This window comes from Nilaparvata lugens, chromosome 1, assembly GCF_014356525.2.
Source record: "Nilaparvata lugens isolate BPH chromosome 1, ASM1435652v1, whole genome shotgun sequence".
NCBI classification, from domain to species: domain Eukaryota; kingdom Metazoa; phylum Arthropoda; class Insecta; order Hemiptera; family Delphacidae; genus Nilaparvata; species Nilaparvata lugens.
The window spans coordinates 53,044,236-53,063,625 of record NC_052504.1 but is presented as its reverse complement, the minus strand read 5'-3'; the positions used below and the strand labels follow the sequence as shown (position 1 = coordinate 53,063,625).

Below are 19,390 nucleotides of genomic sequence, written 5' to 3'. Positions count from 1 at the left end.
CAATATAGCCTTCGACGACAGTAGTACTCTTCCATCCGCCATGTCTTTTAAGCTGGGTCATTGTTCCTCCAGCATTAACCAGCAAAGTAGCTGAAGTCCGCCTTAGAGCGTGTCCAGTATACAAGTTAGGATTGGGAAGTTGTAAGTATTGTGCAATACTCATGGGTATTTTTCCCAGGGAATTTTTCCCCATGGCTTGATTGTAGCATCTCCCATTTTTAAAACTTAAAAATAGCCGGGGTGATTTTGTTGTCTTTGGTCTTAAATTTAAATACTTTCTGAAATAATATAAGTAGTCTATGTCTCGTTGTGTGCCATTGATCACTGTGAAAACACGTCCCTTGTTGGTTTTAGAATCAGGTACATTAACTATGAGAATTGAATCTTTGTCCTCAATGACAAACAGTCACTACTAACACACTAGTATACTTTAACAGTCATATTGCACAATTCACCCATTCGGCAAGCTCCACAAATACCAAAATCAAGGCTACTTTTTTCAATAAGTATTGTTCATCTGGAGCATTTAACAGGAATTTATTTACCTCCTCTTTGGTGAATGTTTTAGACTTCTTAGGTTGATAGCCTACATTTTTCTTTTTCAGAAAAGCACCCACTTTCGTAAAATTACTGATGTCTATGTTGTGTTTCACAATAATTGTTGCTTTCAACATTGAATAAATGGTCCATAAATAACTTGGGCTACATACCTGTGCTTGTTGTGAGAGGTAAACAAGGATTACGTTTTCTGAAATTCTTACTGTTCCACCACAATTCTTCTTGCACCATTCAACGAATAAATCATATCGCTTGATGTATAGTTCCTTTGATTTTTCCGGAAGCAAATTTTCAGTTACATTTTCAGCTTCGTGTCGAATGTTCGGCGGAGTTAGAACAAACTCCTCATCACTCTCACTTTCCATTTTATAAAAACGAAAATAACTTCTACAATACCGGTAGCGGATTTCGAAGATCTTAGTAGGTAACCAAGAAAAAACATAACCTGCAATCTTGTTTTCTGTGCAGACACGCTCAGTCGTCTCTGTTAAAGTGGGTTTTCGTTTATGCGTAAATGCCGTCGTCGACCATGACAGGGAGAGAATCTCAGATTGGGTAGATTTCAATCTGTCTACATAACTTAAAAGATTATGTTAATTATGTTTTAATGGAGCAGGTTGAGCTTATACTTTTTTATACTTTTAAATGGCAATATTTTGATATTATTGAAAATGTTTATTTCTTTATTAATAAAGACAAATAATGAAAAAGTTATTTAATCAGCTGTTTTAGCACACTTGAAATTTGGACAATATGAATGTCAACAATGCTTGCCGTCGTCGACTGCGGAAAAGTTCGCATAAACGAAAACGTACCTTTAGATGAACGCTCTCGTAGAGATGCCGATGACGTTAGAGGTGTGTACTTTTTCATATCCACCAACGGTTGAACATAACCTAACAATCGAAATAGAGCTACTTATTTCCTAGAGCTAAAATATTCCAAAGATCGAAATAGAGCTCTTTTACTTTTCCTCTACCGACCACGACAGTGTTGCCACATTCCTCATTCTTCAATCGCGGCGTTGTCGGACTTCTTCCCATGTTAATCTTATGGGTTTATTTTTACTCCCTTGGGAGTAAAAGTGATCACTTTTCCCGCTGGGAATTATTTTTAGTCCCATGGGAGGAAAAGTAGTACTTTAGTATTCGATTCCAGGGTGTAAAATGAGACTTTTGATAGTAGGTGGAGGAAAAATTAATATTCACTCTTCTCTCTTCATTCATGATGAAAAAAAACTCTGCCATCTTCACAATAGACTAATTCACTTCATTGATTCCATCTCTATTATGCAATATGAAACTTATTTATTAATTATTTAAATACCTATTATCATAACATCAATGATAATCATTAAAGGATTATTGATTGCTGATTGCTATTATTTCAATGATTATTCAAATCTTAATTACTGAGAAGAGGATGTTGGTCCTCTTCTCAATAACTCGACCTCCATTCGGACTACATGACAGTCGAGATTTTGGGATTCTATTGGATAATAGAACATTATGTAACTGATGTCTGTTGAGTAACTAAGTTATATGGGACTCTTTTGATCAATTTCAATAAAAAGTGTTATGTAAATTATTATCATTTAATATAGAAAATATTTTCATCGCTTTCAAAGTTGAAAATATAACCTACCGAGAATCTACAAGATTGCTCACACAACTTAGTCCATTCGAAAAAAACTTACGACATGTGTGCACTTAACCATCGACTTTTAAATTAATCACTGGTTTTATTAAGTAACCTCTTACTTACAAATTTGAATTTGAAGTATTAGGAGTTAATTTTTCATATGCCACTTCTTCCTTGACTCATTCAATTATTCCCATAATATTTTCAATCTGCTTAATCAATAAGCTTAGGAGGTGGGAAAAATATTTTGCTCCATCAAAAAATAGCTATAAATACTTTGTTTTATTCCTAAGGACTCGAATTGAAAAGGCGAGAGCGGCATTCGAAAGCATGTCGCATGATTTGGCTCTTGAACTAAAAATTAGACTCCTCCGTTTTTATATAGTCTCAATGTCATTGTATGGAGTAGAGTCTTGGACCCAGACTGAAACAATAACAAAGAAACTTTGAAGTATTCGTGATTAGGACCTATAGAAGATTCCTGAAAATATCATGGATGGAAAAAATTTCCAACAACAGGGTTCTTCAACAACTCAATCATGTTCACTGTCAAAAGATGAAAGATGGAGTATCTGGGTTACATTATGAGGAATGGAATTGAATATCAGTTGTTAAAATGTGTACTACGGAGTAGCCTAAAGTTCGTAGCAGGAGAGGCTTTGGTAGGGGACAAATTTCCTGGTTGAAGAATTTGAGAACATGTTTTGCAGTGTCGACCCCGGAACTTTTTAGAACAGCTGTCAACAAGTTATAATTGCCAGAATGATTGCCAACATTCGGTAATGGATAGGCACAAGAAGAAGAATTCCGTATTTTTAATATTCAGTATTTATTTATCATGTCAATATCACTTGGGTATTTTTTGTTGTAGGAGTCAAGTGTAGTCCCTCATCATGCACCTCACTTCTTTTTACATAGAGTTTACAGAAGTAGGTCACAATTTGTTGTGGCTCACTTTCTTATTAGACATTGAGTACATTTCAGGATGTGAGTAGCCTATTGAAGTAAGATCTAACATGAAATATTGTATACATAATATACTACTTCATTAAAAATCAGTGAGAATTCATTATTCATGAATAATGAATGCTTTGATAATAGTTATTGATATTAAGGTGGGGGGGAGGCGTCGAACAAAAGGGACTAGAACTATTATTGAATGAGCAAAGCGAATTCTATGTTTCAAGTCAATCTGTGTTTGTCTGTTTGTTTTTTTGTACCGCTGTTACAGTCGCAGTTATGGCTGTTTGTTTGTTTGTACCGCAGTTATGGTCCGATTTGAATAAAATTTGGTATACAAGTACTTTGAAACAAGGAGCAGAAATGTATAAATCTAAATTTTTTAATTCATCCCCGTTTCAAGATGGCGGCCTTGATATTTCACCCTAAAAATCAACCAAACTTTTCAATACTTTATTGCAGTGGTCACCAATTAAGTTTCATCATAGAGAAACAATCGCGTAATTTACGCTATTGTTTCTCTATGGTTTCATGAAGGTCCGTTTCAAAGTCTTGGCGAGCTTCCGCGGGGGGGGGGGCGCCACTGATGGGGGGGTACTCCTCAGAATTGTTTTGAAAAATTAATAGTTCAACTACATTAATGTAAATAATTCAAATATTTGGGATAGTTATTCATCTGTATGTATTTCGATATTAATGCTCTTCAAATATTGAAGTTTGATATTGTGTACGTTCTGTGTACAGTAAATTGTTCCAGTTCTAATCGTAAATTGTTCCATCACGTGACTAGTGCAAAATGTTCCCATGGAACGCCATTTCAAAATCGTTGGTTCAAGCTTTTGGCGCGCACATATAAAGTTGATTTACACTAAAATGTGTCGTTTACTAGCTGCGTGAATGAAGAAAGGCTGTTTTACAAACCTACCGTCTAGAAAAGTGTAAATTTCTTTTATTCCATTACTCTCAAATTTTCTATCGAGAAAAAGTCATTTAATAAATGGTTATCAAACATCATATTGTTGGTTATGTATTCTACTAGCCGTCAGGCTCGCTTCGCTCGCCATATCCGTCTAGCCAGGGGGCTCCGCCCCCTGGACCCCCGACAGGATCGTCCAAGAATGAGATCAGCAGGCTCGCTTCGCTCGTCTGCATTTTCATTTGGGCATTTTTATCATATGTTAGGACAATCCAGTCGGGGGTCCAGACTAAACGGATATGGCGAGCGAAGCGAGACTGACTGCTAGTAACATAATATTCCCAGGATTGAAGTAGCAGTGCCCAATCAATCTTTCCGCGATAAATGCATTTAAATCTTCAACTTGGTTCCAACCTAACAAAGTCAACTCAACTTAATGCCAACCTGACAAAATTATTAATTTAGTTGCCAGTTAACAACTGTTTCGAAGAGGTACTCTATCTAGATTATAGTTCTATAGTAACATATGATATGGAATTTCAATTATAATTAAGAGATTGGGAGAAGAATATACATGCTAAAAGACGAACTTTAAACCCTTAAAAACAACCCTTAGAGTTAAAATATTGCCAAAAGATTTCTTAGTGCGCCTCTAAAGGGCCAACTGAACATACCTACCAAATTTGAACGTTTTTGGTCCGGTAGATTTTTAGTTATGCGAGTGAGTGAGTGAGTGAGTGAGTGAGTGCCATTTCGCTTTTATACAGGGTGTTTCAGAAGTAGTGTCGAGAATTTTAGGGTATTGTACCTGGATGCTAGGAGACTACAAATGTCATATTTGAAGTGTCCAAAACTCAGCGGTTATCCTTATAGCTGCCATTTTGTTTTTTTCACTTAAAAATTTTTATCTCAAGAACGAAATGTTGTATTGATCTGAAATTTGGCATGAATATTTATGCTATAAAGACTCAACTATAAAAAATAAAAAAAAAATTTTCGTTGAAATTTTTCAAAATGGCGGCCATTTTAAATTTTTGATGGCGAATATCTCGAAAACCGTCCATTTTACAGAAAATTTACAAGAGACAAAAAAGTTAGCAAATTTTTCACGATTCCAATGATACCTAATTTATTAAGATTGGTCGAAGAATAACAGAGAAATTAATTTTTTTCGTACTGCATGCATGACCACTTTTCACCATTTAAAGATCAATATTAATTTTTTTTATAATTTCATGAAAACCGTTCTTATTACAGAAATATACAAGAATAACTTTCCTCCAAATTTTATTTTACATTGAAAAATATTAATTTCACTCAAATCGGTTCACTGATACTAATGCAGCAATTGCTCAAAATGCCGTCCTTCAACTTGATTACACAGTCTGCACCTTTCAATCATGGACCGTCGAACTGCTATAAAAGCATTTTCATCATCTTGAATGGCACCTGCTGCAGCAACCACTCTTGCCACAAGATCTTCTTCGTTTTCTACTGGCGTGCTGTAAACAAGGTCTTTCATATGGCCCCAGAAAAAAAAATCTAAAGGGTTGAGGTCAGGTGAACGTGCGGGCCACGGTACTGGTCCACCCCGCCCAATCCACCGCTGACGATAGGTCATGTTCAGAAAGTCCGTAACAACATTTCCGAAATGAGCAGGGACACCATCATGTTGAAACCAAATATTATATCTGTTTGCAAGAGGCACATCTTCCAAAAGTTCTGGTAGCATGTCTCTTAAAAAAGTAATGTACGTGGGAGAATTCAGACGATTAGGAAGAATGTATGGTCCAATCACGCGATTACCTAAGATACCCGCCCAAACATTCAGCGAAAATCTATGCTGATAACCACGCACTTTGACCTCATGAGGATTGTCTAAGGCCCAGACGTGACTGTTGCGAGAGTTGAAGATTCCTTCTCTTGTAAAGCTGGACTCATCGGTAAATAACACATTTTCTAGAAAATTTGGTTGGATAATGTCTTGCTGAAGAAACCAACGGGCACAGTTTACTCTTGGCTCATAGTCGCGTTCAACCAATGAGTGAACTTTTTGAAAGCGGAAGGGGTGAAGTCTTTCCTTGTTTAGTACACGCCACACAGAAGAAGCACTTGAATTGATTTGCTTTGCAACTGCTCTCGTACTCGTTCTAGGATTGAAATCGAATTTCTGCAATACTTCCTCTTCAAAAGCAACATTTCGAACTGCTCGAGGCCTACCAGCAATTACCCTGTTCCGTTCAAATGAACCAACTTCTCTCAGCCGATTGTGAGTTCTTGTGAACACCTTGTCGGAAGGGAGACGGCGGTTTGGAAATGCAGCTGCATACATTCTTCTTGCTTCGGTCGCATTGCCAAGAGCTGCTCCATACATGAAGTGAATATCGGTGTACTCCAGCGAACTAAATTCCATTACAATAATTAAATATTTGTGTAGAAGCAACGTAAGAAAATATTGAAACTGGAAATTTAAGATAGAAATAAGACCTAGGAAACGTGAGACTAAGAAATAGGAAGCACTACATCTGGTTCTTTACTTTTAATGAAACAACAATACTTTTACAAGACAAACATTATCATCTGAAAACCATTGTAAAATCATCTGTTTGCCCATATGGAGCCATACCGAGTTTCAAAGCTTCATCTTAAATACATCTGGAATTAAAAAATTAATATTGATCTTTAAATGGTGAAAAGTGGTCATGCATGCAGTACGAAAAAAATTAATTTCTCTGTTATTCTTCGACCAATCTTAATAAATTAGGTATCATTGGAATCGTGAAAAAATTTGCTAACTTTTTTGTCTCTTGTAAATTTTCTGTAAAATGGACGGTTTTCGAGATATTCGCCATCAAAAATTTAAAATGGCCGCCATTTTGAAAAATTTCAACGAAAATTTTTTTTTTATTTTTTATAGTTGAGTCTTTATAGCATAAATATTCATGCCAAATTTCAGATCAATACAACATTCCGTTCTTGAGATAAAAATGTTTAAGTGAAAAAAACAAAATGGCAGCTATAAGGATAACCGCTGAGTTTTGGACACTTCAAATATGACATTTGTAGTCTCCTAGCATCCAGGTACAATACCCTAAAATTCTCGACACTACTTCTGAAACACCCTGTATATATATAGATGATATGGTAAACAAACTATCAGCGCATGCGCAGAGAAGCAAGCAGACTACAATAATCGACCAATGAGAGCTCAGATAGTTGGAGCTGTACCAGGTGGGACAATTTACCACACTTCGACTGTGGGGCAGAACGCTAGAACTGGAACAGGATTCTGGAACAGAATCTGTCAAAATTCCTCCCATGGAACGTGGAACTTTTTACTTGGTAAATTGTGAATCGGACAATTTACTTACCACATTCCATGTACAAAGAACGGGCCCATTATGCCATTGATCTATTAAAGTTAAAATGAAGGCCATTGTCTTCAATTCTGGATACTTTTTTTCACTGACATACTTGATCCAAAATTGGTTACACTCAAGAGTGTCTGGAACTTTAGTAAAAATGTCTTTTAGAACAAAATCTTCCTGGTACTCAATGATTTGCATCTACAAGACAGCTTTGTTACTCTTGAAAATATCTTATGCTTCACTTGTCCACACGCCATTAGGTTTGAGTGAAAAACTGTTGTTTAACAGTTGCACCATGTGTCATTTTTTTTATCTGTAAATCCTCTGATCCTTGAAATTAGAATCTCATTTTATTCATTAAATCAGTGAACTCGGTGATGTCAATGCTCTCATTGCTCCCACAAACAGATTAAAGGAGTGGAAAGTGCAGCCTTGCTCCACTTTTTAAAAAACCTCGGATTTCAGAGAAAAGTTCACACACAAGATTCCCTTTTCCTTGCATCTTGAGATTTAAGAAATTCATGTGCCGAAATATGTATGTTGAAGCTACGCAAGCCACGTTTTCTTTTCTGTTGAGGAAGCCTTAAGCCTTAGCCTTAAAAGCCTTGCTTTTTTATTTTAGGATCTATTTCAAGTTTTTTTTTCGTTGAGATCGGTATGACATTGCGGTCCGCACAAAACTAGCTGGCGGTCTGCGATTTGGTGACCACTGCTTTATTGGATCAGGTTCAAATTGGGCTCATTCTTCTCAGCGCTTCAAAGCTGTATTATTTCATGTATCACATATTCAAAATTTGAAATTTTTGGATTTCGAATCCCCCCTAAGACCCAATCCAAGTTTCAGATTTTTTATCTTTTCGTTATGAAAAAGTGTAGAGGACCTTTATTCTCCAGTGGTGGTCTCCAAGGTAGTCTTATTTCATACATCACATGCTGAAAATTTTGAATTTTTTATAATTCGATAATTTTTTCCCTCCACGACCATGTCCTTTGGGCCTCTTAGTTTGTGGTTCATTATCAGCTTGGCTTGATTCATCAGATAAAGGTATCAGTCTCTTGATGATGTGTTGAGCATGAAGAGGGAGTGAGGTCAAGCTTCTTCTTTGGAGATGAGGTTTCATCAAAGATGTGGCGAGATTAGACAAAAATATTCTTCTAAACTTGGGTGAAGTGTCTGGCGAACTGAAATTCAAGAGTATTTGTGAGTTTATCCCAGCCACATTCAACAACGAGAAGAAGCACGCCAATGGCCATCTCCTTGCTCCTCGAGCTACAGTGTAGTTCCCCCCAAGTTGATCAACGGTGTCAACCCCTCCTTTGAACTTGTTGTAGTCCATGATTATTTCTGGTTTGGATGTTTCTGGATGTAGTTTGTTGTCATCATGAACTGTACTGAGTAGTATGACGCACTTATTTTTTTTTGTTGCATATGAGACCAGTGTAATATCCTTCTGGAATCCAAACACTGAACTCCCCACTGCTCTCGACTTGGATGCTTGGAATTCGTCCGGGATCTCTCTTTTATTTTTTTTCATGGTACCAACAAGGGTAATTTTTTTGGAAAGTAAGTACTTGGCAAGGGGATAACTGGTATACCAGTTATCTGTCGTCAAGTTTCTGTTAGAACCTTCATACCTAGAAACAAGCCTTTTTACAATATCCATGGGGGTGTTGGATGCACTGTAGGGACCTTCAGGTTGAGTTCCGCAGTAAATTTCCAGCTTCAGTGAGTAATATGTTCGGGAATCAACAATTGCAAAAACTTTTATCCCATATTTGGCGGGCTTGTTCGGGATGTACTGTATAAGCGAACATCGTCCACGAAAGGGCTCAAGTTTTTCATCAATTGTCAGTTGATCTCCTGGAGTGTAGTATTCTTGAATATTATAATTGAAAGAGTCTATAAATTCGCGAATTATTGCCAACTTGTCATTCTTTTTTCGTTCATCTCTAGTAGATTTTTCATCAAATCTGATGGCTGCTGTCAAATTTTTAAATCTCCTCATGCCCATGACACCCTGTAATATTTCAAGTCCTGTCCCATCTTTTGCCCATGCTTCCTCAAGATTTATTTTAGACATTTTTTTTCTACCTAACAAATACAATACACCTATGTAAGCCAGCATTTCTTCTCTGTTGGTGTCAATCAGTTGTCTTTTCGAACTCTCTTTTTGATCCAGGTTAGCCATATCCCTAGTCCTCTGCATGTAACTGTTGGTGTGTTTCACAATAACATCGATCATGTTTTGGTTGATTATTTTAGAAAAAGCAGAAAATTCATCTTTGACATCATGACAATTTTTTGTAGAAGGAAGTATCATTCTAACTACATTTTTACGAGGAGTTCTTGAAAACTTGCTCTTGATGGGCGTTTTTTTCCATTTGTGAGTCTCACTAACTTCTTTCATCACTTTTTTATTAATTTTTTTCTTTTTATAAATAGTTTTAATGAAGAAATCAGAGTTACCTTCATTGTCTGGAGCCTCTTCATCAGTTGAATTGAAGTCATCCATAGCTGAAGTTCCAGGAAGTGTAGAAACGTTGGTTTGTAACAATGAATCCGGCACATCTTCATTTTCTGAGTCTGTGTTATGTTCGGAGAAGATAATTTGCTCATCTTCTTCACAGTCAGATGGGTCATTGTCCAAGCACTCTTCATTCCTATCTTCCAAGTCCGATTGTTCATCCAAAATCCGGGCATAATCACTGGGATCAACATTCTTCTTCCGTGAATTACTTTGTGACATATTATGATGCGCTGTGCACTGGATGCACAAAACGTGTCGCGTCGGAAACAAACACTTCTAGCAAGAGCGTGCTGTCAACTGGACTTGCTCAATCTATTGAGTGGCCTTGAAGAAGGCATGGAAGGAGGGTAATTGGTGGGGAGAAGGTCTGATGACGCAGTAGTGTGCCTACACACTAACAATGAAATCGTCTGTGCACTGTATGCACACACTCATCACTTGAAGGGTTAAGAGCATTGTATTTGTAAGAGGATGTGATTTGTTTAGATTTCTCGGACACAGAGCGGTGTCTTGCTACTTCATGCCTATCAATAAGGCCTACAAAGAATGTATCTCTTTCATTCTTAGGACGCCCACTATAAACACTCTTTATGATAGCCTTCTTCTCATCATCAGTGAACCCTTCCATGCATTTCTTCTTGCAACCACAATCTGTACCTATTTCCTTTTCTTCAACCAACTTCCCTTTATAACTTGCATATCCTTGTTGACCTTACCTCTTTTTCTTCTAGGCTCCTCAGCACCAGACTCGGAGTCAGATGACATTGTATAATCAAGAATGTGGCGAACTTTTAGAACTTTGAACTTGTAGAACCTAAACAACGGTTAAAAATGTAAACTTATCTTAAATTACCAGCACTTCATACTTCACCATAACTCCATGAGCAGAACATAACCACAAACGTTGAAAACAACAAATGTATCATCTGATTTTAGCGGAAAATCAGCAGCGCTGTGGCAGGCACTAGAACTACACAGAATCACATATGAGTGGATTAACAGTAATATTCCTGGAATGTTACTTTTCTTCCACTCAATAGAAACTTCTCAGCTATTTCAAAAGCATTGGATAAATGAGAATGTTACTGTTCTTCGACCCAACAATAGACCTACATTTAAGCTACAAAATGGCTATCTCAGTTTATTTTTGGAATTTTACTGTTTTTCCACTCAGACGTTCAATTTCGACGTCCACATTCCCCTTAGTGAATGAGCAACATAGGTCGCACTTGTCTTTTTTGGGGGAGAATAGCCCTAAATTACATTCTTCAAATACTGCCCAGAAGGTGAATATAGAAGCTTGTAGATGTTCCTTATTTTGATGGCAACAATAAGCTTTATATTCCCTAAACAATTCGGATTTGGACTGCCACATGGCCTCAAGATACAATTTTGTTGTGTCCCTACGACAATAGTGGCTCTCAAGCTTAGGTAAACTGTCCAAAAACTGTTTAATGAGTTCTCTCTCTTTGCTTGGACCCTTTCTCTTCCTCTCTTGATTGGGAGTTTCTTTGTTACTTTCTGTGTTTACCCAATTCAACACAGACCATTCTCCCACTGAAAAGGTATTCAAAAACATCTTATTACAAACTCTTACTCGGTCACCATTCTCATTTATTTTAAAATGAAGCACTGTGTTTGTGCTCATTGAAGAGAATGCCAAGGCAATCAACTTTAGGATGGCAAAGAATGTGAATCCAGATCCAATGAACAGGTGTAAACACTCTTTACACAGGTGAAAAGATCCATTTCTGTACCAAGAATTTCAAAGGCCAGCAACTGTTGATCCATTTCTGTACCAAGAATTTCAAAGGCCAGCAACTGTTGACTTCTGCAAAGTGACGAAATTTGAACCTCAAGTTCACAGCAAACAGTTGACTCCACCCTTCGGGAATCGATCCAAACAGAAGTAATCTGCATAGTATCTCCTTGCAGTAAAGCTGTCTTGGATCCATCACGTCAAACTCATTGAATAGCTGGTCTGATGAATAGCGTGGAGGCTTCTGGTTGATGACCCTCATGATCAGCTTCTGTACCCTGAGGAGCGGTTCGATGTGCAAGAAGCTTGCACCTCCCCATCCCACAATCCCATACAGCATGAGGGACTGTGCTAGAGAGAAGTAGATAACTCTTAGACATCCCTTGTCGACCAGTGTCCTCAGAATCCTGAATCTGTAGATGGTCTTCCTCAGTCTCCCGCATAATTCATTGAGATGATGATCCCAGCGCAGAAAAGAGTCCATAGTAACTCCCAGGTATTTCTGTGACTGTTTCCTGTGAACTGTGTATGATGTATTATTCCGTTGATTCTCGATTACTATCTCATCTCCTGTTGGCTGTCCATGTTGAGTCGCCGAAAAGGTCAGAAAGAAGGTTTTCTCATGGTTCAATGTTAGCAGATTTTCACTCAACCAGCGAGACACCCTCTGAAGTCCAGTCTCGGCTTCTCTCCAGGTCATCTCCCAGGTCGGTTCGGAGAACAGTAGAACAGTATCATCTGCAAAGGTGGTGATTGATCCATTAATTTCCATGTTGCATAATGGATTTATGTAGAGAAGAAAAAGAATTGGTCCTAGTACTGTTCCTTGTGGCACTCCAAACTTTACAGTCAGCTTGTTGCTTATACATCCATTGACTCTGACACATTGTGTTCGGTTTGATAGGTAGCTCTTGAAAAGATTCCATGCGACTCCTCTTATTCCATAGTTATCAAGCCTTGAAAGAAGAATGTCATGTGACACGGTATCAAAAGCCTTCTTTAAATCTAAGAATACTGCTAATGGTTTCTCTTCAGTGTTTATTTTATCAGCAATCTGAGTGGTCACTTAGTGGATAGCATCATTTGTACTGCGACTAGATCTAAAACCATATTGGTTTGGCGATAGAAGATTATTTTTTTCAAGAAAACTGATCAGTCTTGTTTTGATACACTTTTCAAAAATTTTTGATAATGTACTGAGTAATGATATGGGTCTGTAGCAATTCATATCTTTCTTATCTCCTGTTTTGAAGATTGGACAAATGCCAGCTTCCTTAAGACACTGTGGAAAAACACCTTCCTCAAAAATTCTGTTTGCAATATGTGTTAAAGGCTTGGCAAGTATAGTATTATTCTGTTTGAAAAAATCTGGTTTTAAATTATCGAGTCCAGGTGCACTATTAGCTTTAAGACTATTAATGACTTTTATCATTTCGTCCTCACTGACAGGTGTAAAGAATAATGACCGGCTGACTATCTGATCAGCTGCCGCATGCTCATCTGCGCCATTACAATCGCTATTTAGAATGTCCTGGGCCAGTTTTGACCCAATACTAAAAAAGAAATTCATTGAAAGAATTTGCCATATCTTTATCATCATCTCCCAATTTCAATTCTCTCCCTTCCAAGTTGATTTGGTGGATTTGTGTTCTTGGCCGTTGCACTTCAGTAATTTCACTTATTACTTCCCATGTTTGCTTAGAGTTGCTGGAAGTTTCAAATCGCCTTGAAAAGTATTGTTTCTTCGCATTTTCTATTACAGTTGTTAGTAGATTTCTGTACCTTCTATAATACTCTCTAAGCTGTAGATTCGCTGTATTATTCTTGCTTTGTCTGTGTAATTTATCTCTCTTCCTTATTGATGTAATTAATCCATTTGTAATCCAAGGCTTATTTTTTCTTTTTGTGTGCGATACTCTATTAATAACTTAACATTCTTCTGAGTATATCTTCAGTATTTCTATCATTCTCTTCAAAGCACTATCAGCGCATTCCTGCAGGTACACGGAATTCCAGGTCTCATTCGTTAGTGCTAATGAAAGTTTATTATAATCAATACTTTCATAGTAGGGGTTTCTTCTGTTGTGATTGTGTTCCACCGCATCATATTTAATTCCCAGAATAGTTATAAAATGATCTGTGATAGAATTTGGGAAAACTATTGGTATTATATCTTTTTTAAAGTTTATCAGAATATGATCTATACATGAAGCGCTATTATTCCCAATACGAGTTGCCTGCTTTATACAATGTAGGAATCCATATTCACTGAGTAGATTATCATAGTCTTCCAGTTGCCTGTACTGATTTGGTTCTTTTGTGTTGATGTTCAAATCTCCTAGAACGATTTGAAAATACTTTCCATTATCATCCAAAATCTGCCTCAGATCAATGAGAAATTCTGTTAAGTCCAAGTGTGATGGAGATCTATATAACGCTGTTATAACAAAAGTATCTTTCCCAATTTTTAAATGTATATTCAAACAGTTGGCTTGCCTAACTGCAATTTCTTCTATTTCGACAAAATAGTCGGATTTGACATAAATTATTACTCCATCATTCTGTAGAATATTGTTTTCTGTTTTGTGGCAGGTATAATTATTAATTCTGTGGTGCCAGGGTAGAGGGGTATATGTCAATATACCTTGTTTTTCAGAGACAAAAAAGAAAGTTTGAAATGTCCCCACAAATCAGGTTTTTAATCTACTTAAATAAAAACCATATAAAATTAATTATTCATTGAAATGTTCTTTTTTTTACCTAGTTGATGCTCACAGTTTATGGTTTTCGTTGAATTGGTGTCTGGAAGAAGGGCCTATGTTAGGTTTTCTGAATTTTACAGAAGAGCGTTTTTAAGTTTTAGCATTGGAAAACAGTGATTTTTCAACATAGGCCCTTTTTCCACTTCACAAGAATCCTCTTCAGCAACAAATATTTCACAATACAGACCCCTATTATGTGATATAATAGTGTAATATTATCAAACATTATTAATAATATTATTATTCTACATAAAAGGGTTTTTATTCATTCAGAGTGATTTAGCGTCACATTAGAATAACACTTGAAGCCAATAATGTGCCATCATGATATTGGAACGATATAAAAAAACTCTTCATTTTTAGAATAAAATCATAAGATATAGGCTATGTAATAATTTTATTTTTCAGTTTCAATAAAAGCAATGAACAAGTGATCATCGGTTCAATAAAAGTTCAGTTTCAATAAAATGCAATGAACAAGTAATCATCAAGAATTATCAATAAGAGTAAGAATAATCATGAAATCAGAGTTTCAATAAGAGTTCAGTTTCAATAAAAAGCAATGAACAAGTAATCATCAATAATAATTATTATTATTAATGCCAAATTGCCAGTTCAGTTTCAATAAAAAGCAATGAACAAGTAATCATCAATAATAATTATTATTATTAATGCCAAATATGGCCTTAGTTTCTCTGTATCACCCACAGTTTCCAAGCAAAATGAATTTTATTATATAGTCTAATATCCTGATACTGTATATAGGGAAATAAACGAAACACAATGTAAAATCATTAAAATGGTTTTTATTTACAGTTAAATGTCGAACAATAGTAGTTGGAGTGATAATACAAGATTCACTTGTCAACTGGAATTGGTCTATACTTTCTTTCCCTTTTTTCCTTGAAGCTTCTTGTGTAGCATTTTCTGCGATGAATTGCTTGCTGAACTTCCCGGTGAAGTGACCAACAGTAATCCCCCATCATGTTGGTGTTCCAGCGGCCCTGGTAACGTTTTTCCATCACTTTAACATCCTGGTGAAAACGCTCACCTTGCTCCTCACTAAAATCTCCTAAATTGTCAGGGAAGTAATCGAGGTGGCTGTTCAAAAAGTGAACTTTCAAGCTCATCAAACATCCTAATTGTTCAAATTTTTTCAACATGTTTGCAACAATAGATTCATATTCTGGGTCTTTATCATTTCCTAAGAACTTGACAACAACTTGCTTGAATGATACCCATGCTTCTTTTTCATTTGAGGTCATTGTGGTTTCAAAGTTATCATCAAACATCATTTTTCTAATGTCAGGTCCGGTAAAGACACCTTCTTTGAGTTTAGCTTCTGAAAGGTGTGGAAACTTCTGACAAAGATATTTGAAACATGCCCCATCTTTAGGTAAAGCTTTTACAAATTGTTTCATGAGACCTAACTTAATATGTAGTGGTGGTAGGAGCACATTTTTCGGATCTACAAGGTTTTTGCGTAGAATGTTCTTCTCACCAAGCTTTAAAGACTCCCTAGCAGGCCAGTTCTTTCTGCACCAATGTTGATTCCTAGCTCTACTGTCCCATTCACACAGAAAACATGGAAATTTGGTGAAACCACTTTGCTGACCAAGGAGCATGCTTACTACTTTCAAATCACCACATATCATCCAACCATGAGCAGAATAACCTATTCTATTTAAAACTATTTCTAGGTTTTCATAGCTCTCTTTCATACATACAGAATGACCAACAGGTACAGAAGCATACACATTACTGTTGTGTAGTAAAACAGCCTTCAAACTAGTTTTGGATGAATCAATAAACAGCCTCCAATCTTCTTTCTTGTACTCAATTCCAAACTCATTCATTAGACCAGAAATGTCTGAGCAGTACACCAAACCTTCCTCAAGTTCAAAATACTTTGAAAATTGCTGTTCTCTCTTCCTATACACATGAATGCTGGTTCCAGCAGCCAACAAGTTCTTTTCTTTTAGCCTAGAGCCAAGCAGCTCAGCCTTTTCTTTTGTTAAGCCCAGATCCCTAAGTGATTAAGCTCGACTTGAGTAAACAATTTAGGCTCTGAATTTTCTGCAATACATTGAAATTCTTCATCATGTTCTTCTACCTCCAACTGTTCATCAGAAAATACTTCTATTTCAATTGAATTAAGGTCCTCTGGTGGTTCTGGAACTGGCAAGTCAACACTGTGCCCTACTGGTCTGATGGCAGATGGAAGACTAGGGTAGTTTATTACCTTCTTGTTCTTAGAATTATGACCACTTATGTCAACACTGCAAAAGTAGCAGTCATCAGAATGGTTTCTTGGTTCCCTCCATATCATAGGAATAGCAAATTTGAAATGTTTTTTGGCTTTCTTTGACCATTTTCTAAGGTCCTCAACACATACATAACATACCTTATGCGGCGCCCAAGATTTATCCTGGTCTCCAAGTTTGGTTCCAAAGTATGCTAGATAAACTTTTCTAACAAAATCTGTAATGTTTCTTTGGTGTTTTTTAATAACAAACTCACCACAAATGTAACAAAAACTGTCAGCAGAATTTTTACAACCGCGAGTAGACATTGTACTGAGCACATGCACAGGAAATGTGAAATTGAGGTTAGGTTGAAAGTATAAAAATACATCAGCTGTTTAGAATGTGTTTCAGCAGTGCTACCAACATCATCCACGTACATTAGAACTACATTTGCAATTTTATTTTAACTATAAAAAAGCTGTAAAATTCGTAAAACATCTGTATATATCTAAAAATGTATCTATGAAATGTGAATAAATGGTGGGTGATACGACTTTTTAAGCATCATATTTGGATTCAGCGACCTAAAAAACATAAGAAAGAGATATTTTCAGTAAAAAAGTTTTTTCATTGTTGGCCTGTGTAATCAATAAGTAAGAATAATAATCAAATCAGAGTTTCAATAAAAGTTTAATAAGAGTACCTCAGTAAAGTAGTCCAATCTTATTAAATACATTAATAAACTTTTATAGAAAATTTTTATAGAAAAGTTTATGTTCAGCTTCTGACAGCTGTTTATACGCACTGTCTGCTTTCATATGATGCAAACTAGATTCTTCTTGTATCGTTTTACGTTCATTATCTGTAGATGCCAAAACAAGTTTTGCGAATAGTTGATCACACAATTTGCAAGTATCTGACCTAGGAGACCCAAATCTTAAATTGAATTCCCGATTAACAAAACTGTACAAACTGTATGTAGCTGGTTGATTATATTTTTCTTCGAAAAGCCTTTGCATCTTCTTCACTGACAAGTCCATACTTAGATTATTCTAGGTTGACACATTTCGACTGTAATGATTTTCTGTAAGAGGGAAGCTCCTTATGTGCTCCCTAATTAGGTCTCTAATATTGTTATCTACAGCATGGGGTCGATTTAAATGTCTACCTCGTTGATCACGTGGAGTTGTTTCTCCAGCCTTCAGTTTAGCCTGAAGAACTCGAATACGTTTTACTCTGATAGAGAATACATGTAATAAAGTTGCACGGCATACTGGCTTGTTATTAATTCTGAAATCAAAACCTGCTAGTTTGTGAGATGTTGCGACAGTCTTTCCAGGTCTCCTGATTTTCACATAACGAAGATAATGAAGGAAAAGTTGTTGTTCATTGTAGCTCAACTGATAAAACCGTTTATGAAGTTCATGAACACTATCAAGTGAAAGATTCCTACAACCTGTCTTTTTACACGATTGATCACAACCTGTAGCCCTCGTTGGAAGTTTTTTCCTGCTATTACTTTCCCTTTTCCACGTTTATCAGTATATTCTTGACCAGAATTGCGAAGAAATTTTTGTTTTTTATCCTTTGTCAGATATCGGCCTCCGTTGAAGTGTCATGTGTCATGATCTTACTCCAAAGGGGGGGACACGAAATTATATAATTGGAACTATATGATAATAAATTAGAATTATAATTGTTCGGTCTTGAGTACGATGTCCTTGTACGTCGGGTCTTACCTTGTATTGGCGAATGTTGTAACCTATTTTGTTCCGTAGAAAAGAGAGGACGTACAATAAACAAGTAATTGATGGTTAGAATAGTCAGATTAAATAGAATAGTTGAACAGTTGTAATATTTGAGGTTATGATTCAATGATAGATATTTGCAGGTTAGGTTGATCAATCTTTGTTTAATCGGATTGTCGACATCACTTAAATCGGAGTATCGAAGCAGAATGGCTGGTGTGTAGATAGAACAGATTGAAAAAGTTAACTTGCTCAATAAAGAGGTTGGCGGTCTACAAAGGTAGCCGAAGTAAGGGACCTGAATTTCTAACTTAATATGGTAAGGTGGAATTAAATTCAATTTAATAATAAAATGCAGTTCAACTTGAACCTGCTGCAAATAAATTCTGCTGTCACTACGATCAGACAGAGATAGTGATTTTGGAGTGAACCTTTTCTCCAAATGATGACGAATATATCCAGAATCCAATAATTGTGCCGTAATTTGGAAAGATGTTAGACCGTATGAAACAACAGATAGAATGGCAAATCCATGCGAACCAGGTCTCTGATAAGTACTATAGGTTGTATGAGAGCAAAGTGCTGAACCAAAATAGTAAATATTTCGAGTACCGAGTTTAATTCTAATGCTGTTTAAACGATCTACTACCTCTCTTTGCGATGTTGGTCGGCTAATAATGTAGGATTCACTTCACCTCGGTGGGATAGGCTAGGGGAAGTCGATTTATTATTTGATTCTGCGGGATACCCTCAAGGACAGAATTTGTTACTTGATAAGAAAATCGACCACCATTTACCACCAGAAGAAATAATAATCTAATGATAGATATTATACTCGCTACTGTCTGACTATTGCAAAACAGGATGTGTCCTGAATGATCAATGTGTGTCAGTCGAGAAAGAA

The 19,390-nt window shown here is 36.4% G+C and overlaps 1 long non-coding RNA gene across 1 annotated transcript; it reads left to right on the top strand.

Annotated features, from left to right (window-relative positions):
• The first annotated feature begins 1,757 nt into the window (after positions 1–1,757).
• On the top strand, positions 1,758–17,985 carry LOC120353302. Its single transcript, XR_005572284.1, has 3 exons — positions 1,758–3,145; positions 9,594–9,595; positions 17,353–17,985. It is a non-coding gene; the product is annotated as an uncharacterized LOC120353302 (long non-coding RNA).
• Positions 17,986–19,390: the final 1,405 nt, after the last annotated feature.